The sequence below is a fragment of the Mustela erminea genome, chromosome 3, assembly GCF_009829155.1.
Source record: "Mustela erminea isolate mMusErm1 chromosome 3, mMusErm1.Pri, whole genome shotgun sequence".
Classification (NCBI taxonomy): domain Eukaryota; kingdom Metazoa; phylum Chordata; class Mammalia; order Carnivora; family Mustelidae; genus Mustela; species Mustela erminea.
This window is the reverse complement of record NC_045616.1, coordinates 70,545,627-70,561,966: the sequence shown is the minus strand read 5'-3', so window position 1 is coordinate 70,561,966 and position 16,340 is coordinate 70,545,627. Positions and strand designations below refer to the sequence as shown.

General features: G+C 38.9%; 1 protein-coding gene and 1 non-coding gene across 4 annotated transcripts in view; both read left to right on the top strand.

Moving 5' to 3' along the window:
• The window catches only part of NLN (neurolysin), a 142,800-nt gene that overhangs the window by 25,118 nt on the left and 101,342 nt on the right, over nucleotides 1-16,340 (top strand). The window lies entirely within an intron of this gene.
• LOC116587360 lies at nucleotides 7,007-7,113 on the top strand. Its single transcript, XR_004284385.1, has one exon. It is a non-coding gene; the product is annotated as a U6 spliceosomal RNA (small nuclear RNA).

Here is a 16,340-nt window from a genome sequence, read left to right as displayed (position 1 = left end):
GAAGGAAAAAAAGAAAAAACAAACCTGCCTGAATGATAGATCTAACCCTCTCACTGGGGCATTCCATTGCCTCCAAAATGGAGTTCAGTCTCTAGTCTGGCATGACATTAAAAACAAAACAAAAACAGTCTTGTCTGTTCAACCTCTCCAGCTTCATTTCTCTCATTTCCGTTTCTAACTTCTGAGTTGGCTGTGATTCTAAGAATACACTATTCCGTGATTTAAAATGGGCCTCTGTCAGTCTTTCCACTCCACTTTCATGCCTGCTTTTAGGCTTCACATATTCTGTTCCATCCTTTCCTAGGTAATTCTTATTCATATCCATTCTCCAGGAAGCTTTCTCTGACTCCCTAGTTTGGGTTGAGTATTGGTCCTCTATCCATCTGTGACATCTTGATTTAACACTGTAATTGCATTTACAATACTGTGTTGGTCTGGTACAAATAAGTGATCAACAAGTATTTGCTAAATTTTTTTTTTTTTTAAGATTTTAAGTAATCTCTACATCCAGTGTGGGGCTTGAACTCATGACCCAAAATCAAAAGTTACATCCTCCACCAACTGAGTCAGTGTTTGCTAAATTCTAATGTGTTTCTCTGCCATAATAGCCAGTAAGTTCCTCGAAGCCTTATTCATCTTTTATCTTTACCAAGTAGCTCTGTGTTCACTTCCTTCTGTGCTCCTCGTGACTATTACATATCTCTACTCAGATAGCTCACTAGTGTTACAAACTGCCTATTTCTAAAATCAAATGCATATAAAGCTCCTTTTTTCTCTAGTCCTCCCACCCTCCCCCTATAAAAGAAAAAGAAACCGTCTAATCTGCTCCTCCTCCCGAATCCTCTAGCTCTCACTCATGTCTGTGCAAAACAGAAATACGATCATGGATGCCCCTTCTCCCTCCATCTTCACTTTACCAAATCTTGATGGGGCTTCACTAGAAAGCAGACCCATTCTGGATGACTTCCAGTTCTGAAATTCTATTATTTATCGGTAATCAGTGGCCTGGCTTATACAAAAAATGTATAGCATTTTTAGGTTGAAAGATGTAGCTTAGTAAGGGATTGAGCTTTTAGATTCTGGAATAAAATCGCCTGGTTCACATCCCACATTTGCCACTTACTTAGCTACGTGACTCTGGGGTTAGTAATTTAATGTTTGCCTACATTTGTTTCTTCATCTATAGAGTGAGGATTAAGTGAGGTAATGCAGAGAAAACACTTACCATAGTGCATAGACATAATAAGCACTTCACAAGTAAGTAAAATGACCTTGTATTATATTCAAGTAGGTGCTTTCCTTTGCTTTCAGTGTGGTTTCAAAATCTAAAGGAGCTAAGATTGGTAATTACTCATCTTTCATGTTTGTTAGGAAAATTTTTTTAAACCTACCTTTTATCTTTTAGTGGTGAGGAAACTCTTCTCTGCTTTAAAGAGTAGCCTTTTGGTATGTAGGCTGTAATAGAATTTGAAATCATTTTTATCGTTGTAGAATTTGCATAAGGATGATCATGTCTGATGGAAATACAAGACGTCATCATTATTTTCCTTTCTCCTCTAGTCTCTTGACTTTTTTATTTCTCACAGAAGTACAGACATTTGGCTTCTAGGGGGTGCTAAACCACACCAACAGCAGAACTGGTACATTGCCTGTGTCAACCTAGAGCCACATAGGCCATGCTTTCTGATTATGTCTGTGCCTGTCTCAACAAGGACAGGACAGACTAAAGACAGGATAGACTAAAGGCACTGCTGAACTGTGGGCAACCTCAAGAGAATGGCAGACGTGACTGAGTGCTTGGTAACAGATGACGGTATTGGACAGCTTGGCCTCTGGAGGAAGATTGCCTGGGTTACTGGCCATTTCTAGCATTATGACCTTAAGTAAGTTATCTAACCTCTCTGTTAAATAGCCTTAGTTTTATCATCTCTAAAAATGGACGTAATCTGTGTTAGGGTGTTTTTGGAAGGATTAAATGAGTTAGTATATGAAAAGCACTTAGAATAGTGCCTGCTGTATAAATATTTGCCATTGTTATTATTATTGACAGTGCTGGTTGTGGTGATTGACAGCAGCCAAGAAGCAGCTAGAGGCTTCCTTTAACTAGATGAAGTAGCATGCCAGCCAAAGTTGTTGGCCACCTGTTCTAGGTACACTAGAAAGCCATATCCCTTAAAGCTTCTCTAACAGTCCATTTACAAGGTAACCTTCACTATATCCGCAAAGAAATGAAATGCCGAAGCACAAGCCCATAGTCAGCTACCCAGGACTTCACTGGCCTTCATTCTGAATTAAAGGAATTGGACTGGCTGGTTTCTAAGGCCCCTTCCAACTGTGAATATGTGAATCTTCATTCACTGGTTAAATACATTTATTCTTGTGCTCTTGTTTTCCTTTGAGGTTTGCTTGATTTAGTATCCCTTTTCTTTTTATTTATTTATTTTTAAGATTTTATTTATAAGCAATCTCTACACCCAACCTGGGGCTTGAACTTAAAATCCTGAGATCAGGAGTTGCATGCTCTACCAACTGAGCCAGCCAGGTGCCCTTAGTGTCCCTTTTAATATGCTTGTCAGCATGAATTCATATATTGAGTTCATGTTAATGTTACATTCATCTGTTTCTCAGACCATGTCTTGAATTTGGAGTAATAGCTAGAGCTAGGCACATGAAAAGTCCTTCGTTTTTTTATTATGATGTAAATTTGCAATCCTAAATCAAAGTAGATGCAGCTCCCTCACCAAGATTCAAAATTGTCAGCTCATGGCCAATCTGTTTCATATACTTCCTCCTCCAGTTATTTTGAAACATATTCCCAGCATGATATTGCTATAATCATAAGTATTTCAGCATACAGCTCTAAGAGATAAACTTTTTCAAAGATACATAATCTACAAAAATGGTTAGATGATAATAGATATATAAGCTACGTATCGTCATCACATATAATAACAATAAACACCTATTTGTGGCTGAACCAGTCTTTAGAAAGAAAAGCAGACTAGCTGTTAGCCTAGCCTAGCATGAGGGTTTAGCCATGATCATTCATTCAACAAAATATCCATGTGAGATGACCCAAAAAAAAAAAGAGCCTAAGTATTAACTAATGTACCAAGGACTCTCTCCTGAGTCATTTAGTAAGGATTTCAATTCTGAAAAGTATACCCCAAACACCAATTAAATATGCCAGAAGCAATTTATTCATCCTCCTAGAGAAAAATAAAAGTGGAATGTCTTTTTTGAATTGTGGTTTTCCATGAGTGTGGGTAGGCCATTTATTAATGAATTATTAAGGAAGTCTGAATTTCATTTGTGAGGCAGCACTTGATTTCAGATGCTCTGATTCTCAGGTGGCTTTACTTAAGCCAGTTGAAGGATTTAAGAAGAACAATCTTTCCATGTTCATTTATAGTTATTTCTTTAAAACCTGTAAATATTAAACCACTTGTCCTATATACAACATTAGGAGAAAAACAGACTAATGTCTGCTTCTTATTTTTCAGAACCTGAGATTTTTCTGTTTCCTTCCTTATAACTTTGTAATCAGGCTTCTCTGTAAGTTCTGTTTGCCAAGAGTAGAAATAATACAGGTATATCTAGTGTCACATAGTTCTTCCTATGACCTTAAGCAATTTCTTTCTAACATTTTTCATTTTTATTCCTATCTCTTAGAAAAGATGACTTTGAAGAGTCCCTTCACATGTATTTACAGTGAAATTTGGGAAAAAGAACTCATTTCCATGACATTCTAAAATCTAAAGAAAATTTCCTTTTTTTTTTTTTTTTTTAAAGTGGATAACTAACTTCTTTTTAAAAAGACTACTTATTTTAGAGAGAGACAGCACAAGGGGCAGCAGGGGGATAGGGAGGGGCAGAGGAAGAGAAAGAGAATCTTTTTTTTTTTTTTTTTAAGATTTTATTTATTTATTTGACAGAGAGAGATCACAGGTAGGTAGAGAGGCAGGCAGAGAGAGAGAGGGAAGCAGGCTCCCTGCTGAGCAGAGAGCCCGATGTGGGACTCGATCCCAGGACTCTGAGATCATGACCTGAGCAGAAGGCAGAGGCTTAACCCACTGAGCCACCCAGGCGCCCCGAGAAAGAGAATCTTAAGCAAGCTCCCAGCCCAGCGTGGAGCCCAACTCCAGGCTCGGTCTCATGACCGAGCACCCAAGCACCCCAGACGACTGATGTTTTAAGATAGAGTTCACCAAACTGGATCATCATTCATTCCTAGGGGAGACTTTGTGTAATATAATTCGTTCTACTTTTTAAAAGCCTTACTGATAATGGGAAGTTGTACACAACTGAAGTTGTATGTGGCGCTGGCTCTAAAATAGCCTGTTTTCATTATGTCAGACCAAGACTGGACCTTTATAGCTGCACCGGTCTTTTTAGTCATCAGATTTTTGTTGATATTTAAAAATGAACTTCTGTCTTTTAAACTGTTCCAGGTTTATAGGGAAGTTGCCAAGATAGTACAGAGAGTTCCCATAAATCCCTTCCTTACCCAGTTTCCCCAAATGTGAACATCTTACATTACCATGGAACCAGCACTGGTTCTTTCGTACAACTATGGAACCAGTATATGTATATTACTATTAATTAAATTCTGTACTTTATTCAGATCTCACTTATTTTTCCCTAATGTCCGTTTCAGGGGATCACATTATATTTAATCAGCATGTTCCCTTAGACTCCTCTGGGCTGTGAGAATCATTCAGTCTTTGTTTTTCATGGAATTGACAGTTCTGAATAGTACCAATAGGGATTCTATGGAATATCACTCAATTTGTATTTATCTCTCAGTTACACTAAGGTTATAGGTTTGGGAGAAGAAGATAGTAGAGGTTTTTGCCCTTTTTATCATGTCATGTTTAGGGGTACATGACGTCTATGTGGCATCACTGATGATATTAGTCTTGGTCAGTTGGCTGAGGTAGTGTTTGCCAAGTTTTTGTACTATAAAGTTACTTTTCCCCACTTCTCCACGCCCTTCCTCTTTGGGAGCAAGTCAGTTAAATGCAGCCCATACTCAAGGCAGGAGAGAAGTTAATCTTCACCTTCTTGAGCGTTGGAGTACCTATATTAAATATTTGGAATTTACCTGTATAGAATCTTGGTTTTTTTCCTTCCTTGGTTCCTTCCCTCCTTCCTTCCTTCTTTCTTTCTTTTTCATTCATGTATGTCGTATGAAGTCATGGATTTTATACTTTGGGAGAACCAGTCATACTTTGACTCTCCCTCCCCTTAAAGGAGCCACAAGTGGTATGTACAACTCTAAGCCATGTTTTTTTTGTTTTGTTTTGTTTTTTTCATTTATTTATTTTCAGCATAACAGTATCATTATTTTTTCACCTCACCCAGTGCTCCATGCAATCCGTGCCCTCTATAATACCCACCACCTGGTACCCCGACCTCTCACCCCCCTGCCACTTCAAACCCTTCATATTGTTTTTCAGAGTCCCTAGTCTCTCATGATTCACCTCCCCTTCCAATTTACCCCAACCCCCTTCTCTCTAAGTCCCCATGTCCTCCATGCTTTTTGTTATGCTCCACAAATAAGTGAAACCATATGATAATTGCCTCTCTCTGCTTGACTTATTTCACTCAGCATAATCTCTTCCAGTCCCGTCCATGTTGCTACAAAAGTTGGGTATTCCTCCTTTCTGATGGATCAGCCATGTTTTTTTAAAACTTTAAATTTTAATCTACTGGCTGGTCCAGTAGATTAAGCATCTGCCTTCCGCTCAGGTCATGATTCCAGGGTCCTGGGATCAAGCCCCGCATCAGGCTCCCTGCTCAGTGGGGAGGCTGCTTCTCTTTCTCTTCCTTGCTTGTGCTCTCTCTTGCTATCTCTGTTACTGTCTCTGGGTTTCTCTTGCAAATAAATAAATACAATCTTAAAATAAACTTTACATTTTGAGATAGAGATTTCCACGCAGTTATGAGAAATAACACAGAATGGTCCCATATTCACTTCATACGGTTTTCCCCAGTTGCAGTAAGGAATTGATGCAGTCCACCAACCTTATTTACATTTCACCAGTTTTATATCCACTCATTTCTATGTATTTGTGTATTTTCACATGTATGAATTTCTGTGACTATTAGCTATCAAACTTAAGTGCTACTTCTGTGAGTACAAAAAAGGGACTGTACCATGAAAAAAATAGATACAGCTTTTGGCTTTATCAGACATAGGCTACTCAAAATAAAGGCCACTGGAATGTCTCTATGTTTAGGGTGGTTCTGCTCTGTATTCAAAGTGTTTGTGGCTCAGGTCATGGTATACATTTTTGTGAAGGGCTCTTTATGGGAAGCTTATTGTGCTACTTTTGCAAGAGCAGTTTGAAAGTTCATTGCTTTTTTAAAGGTTTCCTACAGCTGCTAAACATTTTCTGTATAATCTAAGAAATTACTTTCCCATACCAGCAGGTGGAAGCAAGAGCAGTCTTATTGTGGACTTCACTTTCTGAGTCTACTGGCATATTCTGTAGATAATCTGTCCATGACTCAAAGTATCTTTATGATATATCCCTTACTTAATTACTTTTCTGCTTTGCTTTATTACCTTATTTGTTTTGTGTCTTGGGCTGAACTTAATAGTCATTCTAGGACAAATTTAGATTTTTCATTACTTTTCTAGCTCATTGACTCAGCAGTTAACAACGTGTATACTTTGCACTAAGGTGCACATTACTCATACACATTACACATACTCCACATTTGCTAAGAAACACAGACGTGACTAAGACATGGAGTGTGTTCTTAAAGAGCTTCGATTCTAGTAGAATTAGAAGGAAAATGTCTTCATTCTTCCCCTGACCTAGGATAAATAGATCAGTGTGCCTTCCTAGTGTTTCATCAGCAAATCGATGGCTGGTATTCAATCTTCATACCGATTTCAGTGCATTCAACAAACATCTACTGAGTATCAGGCACTTTATAAAGACTTAACTTATAAATTTGTGCTTTTTTCCTTACAGATTAAAAAAAGGCCAAAGCAGTGCTCACTTCAGCAGCACATATTCTAAAATTGGAATGATACAGAGAAGATTAGCATGGCCCCTGCACAAGGATGGCACACAAATTCATGAAGCATTCCATATTTGTAGACGAAACCAAAGAGGGAAACAAACCATAAGAGATTCTTGATCTCAGGAAACAAACTGAGGGTTGCTGGAGGGGAGGGGAATGGGAAGGATGGGGTGGCGGGGCAGTGGACAAGGAGGGTGTGTGCTATGGTGAGTGCTGGGAATTCTGGTGAATCACAGATCTGTACTCCTGAAACAAATAATACATCATATGTTAATTAAAAAGAAAAGACCAAAGCAGTCTTTAGCTGTATCATTTATATTTTAGCTTTTTAATACAGATTGCGTAGAGTAAGTATCCAGTTGACATATAGACCCTGAACTTAAGGAATTTAGAAATTAGAAGTAGCCAGTTTTAGTAACATTTCCTGGAATACACTTGGAAGACCTTCCACAAATGCTAATGGAAATGAAATGGAAGTATGATAACTCTTGATCAATTCTGCTAGCTATTTAGCAATAGCTAATAAGAACAATAATAAAATTTTGAAAGTAAAATTAAAAATTTTATTTTTAAAAAAGATTTTATTTATTTATTTGATACTGAGAGAGGGAACACAGCAGGGGGAGTGGGAGAGAGAGAAGCAGACTTCCTGGGGAGCAGGGAGCCTGATACGGGGCTCCATCCCAGGACCCTGGGATCATGACCTGAGCAAAAGGCAGATGCTTAATGACTGAGCCAAGCAGGCATCCCTAAAATAAAAATTTTATACAAAGGATATAAAAGAAAGAAGAGTGTGTGTATGTGTTTGTCTTTCTGTATGTGGAGAGTGAGGAATACAGAACTACCCCATGGCAGATTTGCTTGCTCTGTCCTCTAAATGCCCCATCACTCTAGTCATATAAAATTTGCTGCCTTGTATTCTCTTTGTCTCTTCCTCACAAGTCTGTAAGCTCCTGCAGGGCAATAACTATGTCTTATCTATGTGGCTTCTTGGAATGATTAAATAAGGAAAGTTATGTAAACTCTTAATATAATGCCAGCACAGTAGCAGGCTCTTAATAAGGAGCGGGGGTCATGATGATACTTAACAGTCATATGTGTGGCAAGTTTCTAGCATAGGAACCTAGATGATTAGTAAACTGGGAGTGGGAATTCACGAGAAGATCAGATTTCAAACATGTTGCATTTGAGATGTCTTCGGGTCTGAGCTCTAGCTAAATATCTGGATGGAGCCATGTGATACACCAACTTTTTTCAGTGGGTACGGGAAGAGAAACCAGCAAAGGAGACTAAGAAGAAATGGTCAGAAAAGTGGGAGAATGACTAAGAAAGAGTAAAAGTAAGTTTTGCCAGGGAACTTTTAGTGAAATAACGTAGACGAATTAGTGATAAGGAAGTAGAGGCAGTAAGTGGAAAATTTGCTGGATGCAAAAATTGAAGACCATAAGTTGGAAGACACATCTTTCTTTAAAACTAAGAGAAAAATCACACGAATGGGTAAAAGTTCAAGAGATTATTATACTTAATTGCATTCCCTGTAAACTCAGTAATCAACCTAGAAGGATCTTTCTGGACATAAGTTGTGGTAAGGAACATCAAAAGTAATAATTTCGGCCAAGAATCTGAATCTCTGTTTGGTAAAGGTGACTTATTCGAAGGCTATACCTTAGTAAAGTATTCCAATACTATACCTTAATAAAAGTAAAAGATGACTTATTCCAAGGCATGTAATTCTATAATACTCTGTTCGTGGAACATTTCTATCCTAAGTCAAATTTAAAAGGCCTTTAAATGGGGGTACCTGGGTGGCTCAGTCTTTAAGCATCTGCCTTCAGCTCTGGTCGTGGTCCAAGGGTTCTGGATCCCTGCTCTGCAACGAGCTTGCTTCTCTGTCTGCCCCTCCCCCCACTCATTCTATCTTTCTCTTTCTCCCTCCCTCTCTCCTCTCCTCCCTCCCTCTTGCTGTCTCAAAATAAGGTCTTTAAAAAAATTAAATGTCCTTAAATGAAAAAGCTGTTGCCTAGACCACTAGTAACTCGAATACCAGATGCTTACCTTTTTAAGAGAGCTCTAAGTACCCAAACTGGAGGGCTCAGTAATGACTGATTACTAATCCTGAATCTGTTCCTGTGCAAGAGTTGATTTAGAAGAAAAATTATTAGCAACATTCAGGATGCTGGAATCCAGTAGGTGCTGTTTTTTCCAGTTTGTACCATCTTCTCTGTTTGCAGATCAGAGCTTTATCTAATGCTCTACAGAGGCTAAATACTCTGAAATAGAACGACTTGTATATTGGACATGTAGCTAATAGAAGAAAAGTATTAAATAACCTTAAGTGGAATTTTTGGGGTAAGCCTGTCACTATTGAAATATACATGTACCTCAAACTGTGTTAGGGTCAGGGTCTCCATGTATCATGAAAACCCAGTCTCTGCTCAAGGTCTGTTGGACACACAACCAAGTCAATAGGTGATTACTCTTCAGTCTGATAAGTGCTTTGGTCACTGGACATGTAATATCGGTTAACAGAGGAATAATTCCTAAAACAGCTGAAGGTAGTCAAAAAAGGCTTCCTAGAGAAGGTGAAATTTGAGTTAAGATTGAAAATCGAATTCTGGGAGCATTGCAGTCCTCAGTAGCTGCTTAGGGATAAACATTAGTTTTGAGGTCAGTACTAGGACTGTTTGCCAGGTATTTTAAAGAATTGGGGCAAGTTTTAGGAAATGCTGTGCCACCACTTTAGAGAAGGGATGAGGACATGGATAAAATATAAATTTGGGAGAATAGAAGTTAAGAGGTTTGCAGGAATGATCTTTGCTCCAGTCCTGACTCTAAGAAAACACATCTCCCTGCGTGGATATTTATTTGTGATGTTGAAGGAAGATAGTGTTGCTGCAGTGAGTTAGCCACATCAGTCCCATTTCCTTTCAAGTATACAGTGAGCACCTACTGTGTGCTCAGCAGTGTGCCTTGTGTTAGGGTTGGGGATTTTGACAAAAGACATGATTATTGTGCTTGGGAAATCCCTAGTCTAATTCAGAGTATGAGTCAAGCCAATTGAACAGGTGGGTGATAGTAATTTAAATGCCTAAAATGAATGGCATAAGTAAAAAGTGATAGAATCTCAGATTTGGATGAATAGGAATGGTCAAAGAAGCCCTGATGGCAGGAAATGGAAATTAAACTATGCTTCAAAAGAATATGAATTCAGTAAGTCACAGCATTTCTGAAAGTAGTTCCATAAAATGTTTTGCAAAACTTTTAAGACAGTAATTAACTAAGAACAATTGTAGCTTGTTCATATTTCTAGATGAAATTCTGCAACCTGGTGATCTCTTTCAAAATCTATGTCACTTGGTTTTTTTGGTTGGTTGGTTTGTTTGTTTGTTTCCTAAACCTTATTTGTTTGTGGGACACAGGACCCAGGAGCAGTAACAAATGCCCCTTCCTGTCAATTCCATTATAGTATTCTGTATTATTTCTTAGTCAGAAGTTTTAGAGTTCTGTGTTGAAAAGTGCTTTAAAGAGAGAAGAGACAATGAAGAAGGTATGGGTGGTACAGGACTGATAGAGCCTGGAAGTTTATAGAAAGAAAAGCAAACAAACTAATGTTTAATTATATAGTAGAAATCTCAGCTTTAATCTAGAGTCTCATTTTCAAATAATTGCATGTAATAACTCCTGTAGCGAAGACAGCATCATGCTGTGTTGCCTGCTTTCAACTTTGGTACTTCGCAGTTGCAAAAAGTTACCAGAAAAATCCTCACCAGATTCTCAAGGGTACAATCACATTTGATAGAGTGATTGCAGGTGCACTGGTTTCCCGCACAGGTGCAGCTCTCCAGGGCTGCAGAGCCACTGAAGGGGAAGAAAAGACAAAGGTACCAGCATCTGAAGGGTTGAATGAGCTTGAAATCGTAACAAAGGGGAATAGGGATATTCAACAAAATGATGATGGAAGAGGAAAAGTGGAGACAATGCAGGTAGAAAAATTTTCAATAGATCACAATGTTTTAGTTAGAAGTCGGAGGGAATCCTTTTGTCTCCTTTTCTTTGGTAACAAGAATTATGAATCCTAAATGAAATTAAAACAGAATCCCAGAAGGTGAGAAAAGTATAAGGTAAAAAAATATATTGTGTTCTTCTGACCCATAAAATTACGGTCTCTAACTTCTTTTTTTATTTTATTTATTTTATTTATTTTTTATAAACATGTATTTTTATCCCCAGGGGTACAGGTCTGTGAATCACCAGGTTTACACACTTCACAGCACTCACCAAAGCACATACCCTCCCCAATGTCCATAACCCCATCCCCCTTTCTCCCAACCCCCCTCCCCCCATACGGTCTCTAACTTCTGTTGCTTTCTTTTTATCCCTTCTGTATTCAGGGAATATTATCACTTCAAGGAAGGGGTATGTTTTCATTAATTCCAAAAGAAACTGTACAAGGGTAATTATGGGTCTATCTTTTCAGCCAGGGTAGAGGTGCTCATCTTTGCTAATTTCACTGAGTTAAAATCATGTATGCTGTGATCACACATTCAACCTTTAGACAAATATTGGGAAATAAAGGAAAACTAGTAGAGGTTCATCTTATCAGTAAATGTTTGAAGTCATTTTCCCTTAAAGGTGTGTAACAATAATGAAAATTAGTAATAATAGGTTTTTACTTGAAAGAGTTGAGAAAAGACCAGGGGGGTCAAGGTGCAGAAGTGCTATATTTCAGTCATCACTTGCTGGTCATTACATCAGCAATCCCAGGACTAGCCTCTTCACTTATACTAGAACTTCCTTGGAAAGCCAGTCATTTGTGGTCATGGCTGACTCCTCCTTGAGCCTCAGTTCTGTCTTGCCATAGGGGGATTATGGAAATAATTATTTTGGATACTTTTAGCCAACTCCACACATTGAACTTTGCATGTCTATTATTCTTAGCCATCACCAAGCATTTAAGACCCCCCAGTCATCCATCATTTCCTGTTGTGACCTTCATACTTTTGTGTGTGTATGCTTATTCTTTTATCAGTTAGGATCCTCTATGAAGTAAATAACATAAAACTGCCTTCAAACTGGCATAAACGTAACTGGAAAGTAGCTGTAGGTCAGGTTTCAGAAGTAATTGACCATAGGGGTTCTGGGATATCAATAAATATTTGCTTTCCTTCCCTTAGTCTTCTGTTCACAGTGTTTGTTTCATCATAAGTCAGGTTCTACTCTTTGTTATAAGGTGGATGTCAGCTGCTATCAAGGACATAAGCTTGCTCAATCATATACATTAGGAATAGGAGTTCTGTGGGTAGAGACAACCACCTTCACAGATCATGGACTGGGTCAGGGGGGCTTATTGATGCATGGGTGCTGTGAAACAAATGTATATCTACTTAGTTAGAGGGAAGCAGTAAATGGCTGGACAACCCACACCTATCTAGCTATCTGTTCTACTCCTAGACTTCTCTCTTGCAATTTCTGGAACCCTTGTCCCATGATAAACTCCTCCACTTTCTTTATACTCTCTGGATTGTCTTTTCTTCTATTAACCTTTCCTGGAATCCACTCAAGCCTGGGGAAAATATTTTCTCTATCTCCCTCTTTCTTCTACACCCCATATACCACAACGGAAGGAGGAAAGACCACATCTTCTTTGTTCCCCAGCTGCTGCCTTGCCCCCAGTTATGCTCCCAGACCAGCACTTCTTCACCATTAAATAAAAACCCCTTCGAGGCTCACAGTCTGCTTTTCTCATTCTATGCCCTGTTCGTGATATCCTCCACCAACTACCTGGTTTGTCTTCTCCAGTCTTTGAAGACTTTGGTTTTTGGCTCAGGCTTCCTTTCTAGTCCCAACTCAGCTACCAAGCTGCTAACTCCAGTGTCCACATAGATGATTAAGGAAAAAAAAAAAAAATTATTTATTTATTTGACAGAGAGACCACAAACAGGGGGAGCAGGAGAGAGAGAGGGAGAAGCAGGCTCTCCAATGAGCAGGGAGTGTGACGTGGGGCTCAGTCCCAGGAGCCAGAGATGACCTGAGCTAAAAGCAGACGCTTAACCAACTGAGCCACCCAGGCACCCCTCATGTAAACAATTTGTCCATCCTAGATGGCTGGTCATTTGCACCCTTCTACCCCATTTATATCAACCGTTCACTTCTGGGAAAATGTCCTGGATCTTGTCAGATTGCTTCACCTTTGACTTCTTAAATTCACACCCATACTTCTTTACTATAACCTAAGTATTCCTACTTTACCTGTTTCATTTTACTGAGACTTTAGTCTCTGTTCTCTAAAATACATTCAGCTCTAGAGAATTGCTTAGATGTACTCTCCAGTTCTTAACGTTCTTCCTCCCTCTCAGTCGTAGGATTCTGACTTCCACCACTAGCATCCCGCTGACCCTGCTCTTCCCAGAGCCATCAGGGACATTCCTGCTGCTAAATTTAACAGACTCTTTCAACTCTCTTGAAATATGTACATTTGGCCCTATTGCACGCCCTCCCTTTTTCTATGCTTGCTTTTCACGACTTCCTAAATCCATTCTGGCTTGGTTTTCCTTCTACCTCAATGCTTAAACTAGAGTTAAGGCTCAGTTGTCCTGTTCTTACTCAGCAGACTCCCTTGGGCCAGTTCAACCAGCCCTGTGACTCCAATTACCACATAATATTAATGAATGCCACTTCAGATTTGGCATGTCCAAAATTGGATTTCTCTTTTTCCCCACAAAAAGCCACTTTCTTCTAAATTTCCTCTTTTAGTGATGGTACCACCACCATCCATCCATCCAGTTACAAGATAGAATCTTGGACAGCATCCTTGACTCTCTTACTCCTCACCTCTAAACCAAAGACCACGTCATATTGATTCAACTTCCTAAATATCTACTAAGTCACTCCAGTTCCCCCTGTTTCCGAGTTCAGGTACCATAACATTATGCCCTATTTACTGTAATAGCTTTCCTCTAGTATGATCTCTCTTTTCCAGACCTTTCAACTCACTATAATTTGGGTGATTTCTCTAGAATGTGTATTTTACTTCATCTCTTAGCTGATTAAAACCCTTCGTGGGCTCTCTCACTGCCCTCAGAATAAAGCTGAAATTTTTAGTGATTCCCAAGACTTTTCATTCTCTAGTCGCTACTGACCTTATCAGACCTCTCTCCTTACAGCTTTTGGCATTTGGATAATTTCTGGATATCATCCAGATCTTGGCTTGCTCCTTGTACCCTCTGGAAAATCTTCCTAGAAAAGTTCCTTCTGTGGTATTTCACAGTTCCCTCTGCTTATCCCTGTCATAGTACTAGCTCATCTCAGTACAATATAATAGTTTATCACTTCATCTCTTCACTGTTTTTTGTTTGTTTGTTTGTTTGTTTAGAATTTATTTATTTGACAGAGAGTGAGAGGAGGAGAGAAAGCACAAGTGGGGGGAGCAGCAGAGAGAGAGGGGGAAGCAGGCTCCCTGCTGAGCAGAGAGCCCGATGCGGGACTCGATCCCAGGACCCTGAGATCATGACCTGAGCCGAAGGCAGAGGCTTAACCCACTGAGCCACCCAGGCCCCCCTCTTCACTGTTTTATAATAGTGGAGTCCTACTCAGTTTGCCTGCTTCTCTTTGTTGCCTGCCACAATGACCAGACAGTATATGGTCATAAGTATCTGTTAAAGAACGACCTTAAATAAGTCACTTAGCCTGTCCGAGTCTCAGCTTCATCATCTATAAAAAGGGAATAATGCGCTGCCTACCACATAAGGTTGTTTTGGGGTCTTGTAATATAATAAGAGTAAGGTTACCATAGTAGTTAATTCTCCAGGTCTGATAAGGTCAGTAGCGACTAGAGAATGAAAAGTCTTGTCTGCCTGTGCTCGCTCTCTCTCTCTGACAAATAAATAAATAAAATCTTTAAAAAAAAAAGTAATAAATAAAAAAAATTAGATCTCCTGGATCTCTATTATCTGGTTTTTGATTCTAGCTCCCACCATATAACCAGCTGTGTGACCTTGGACAAGTTACTTAATTTTTTTGTGTTATAGTTTCCTCTTTGGTAAAATGAGAATAACCACAGGATCTGCCTTATAGTTTTGTTGTGAGGACTGAGTGAATAAATGGAAAGTCTTTAGTACAGTGCCTAAACACACAACAAATGTTAGCTATTAATTATAATTTTATTCACAAGCTCTAAAATTATATCACATGGTATGTATTACATATATACACACACGGCATTAATTATTAGTTTGAGAGTTTTAAGGAGGTGAAGGATTGGTATCATACGCTTCATCTCTTTTTATCTTTTAGAATAACATCATAGCAATCAGAGTTATTTCCCAAGTCTTAAATTAAAATTGCCATAGTTGATGTACATGAAATCTTTGTAAAAAGAAAATTTTTACATTGGTGTTCATTGTAAAAAGAGCATTTTGAAAATGTTTCCTTTCTGAATCCCAAAGTATTTTTTGAGTCTGTTACATTGTAGGTAGATGTTAGCACAGAAAAACATTTAAAACATTTAGTTCTTTTTAATTTTTTTTATTTATTACTTTTTTTTTTAAAGATTTTATTTATTTATTTGTCAGAGAGAGAGAGCGAGCACAGGCAGACAGAGTGGCAGGCAGAGTCAGAGGGAGAAGCAGGCTCCCTGCGGAGCAAGGAGCCTGATGTGGGACTCGATCCGAGGACGCTGGGATCATGACCTGAGCTGAAGGCAGCTGCTCAACCAACTGAGCCACCCAGGCGTCCCTTAATTTTTATTTTTTTAAAGATTTTTATTTTTTTAAGTAATCTCTACACCCAACATGGGGCCTGCACTTAGAACCCCAAGATCAAGAGTCATTAGCCAGTCAGGCACCCAGCACAGGAAAAACATTTAAATCAAAACGATTACTGGTTTAATTTATAAAGGACAATATTATTGAATTGACATCTAACTTTATTTCTCAACATGAGTTAATTACATAACCAGTTCAGTGTTTGGTAACCACTAATTCCGTTAAATCTGCATTCAGGGAGGGAAAAAAAAAATGCAAAGGCATTTAGTTTTGTGTTTCTGTATTCACCTGAAAGAGATTTGCTGAATTTTAATAAAAAGTTCTTTTTAGGGGTGTCTGGGTGGCTCAGTCGTTAAGCGTCTGCCTTTGGCTCAGGTCATGATCCCAAGCTCCTGGGATCAAGCCCTGCATCAGGCTCCCTGCTTAGCGGGGAGCGAGCATGCTTCTCCCTCTCCCACTCCCCCTGCTTGTGTTCCCTCTCTTGCTCGCTCTCTCTCTCAGAGTATTTATTTATTTATTTAGATTTTAATTAATTTAATA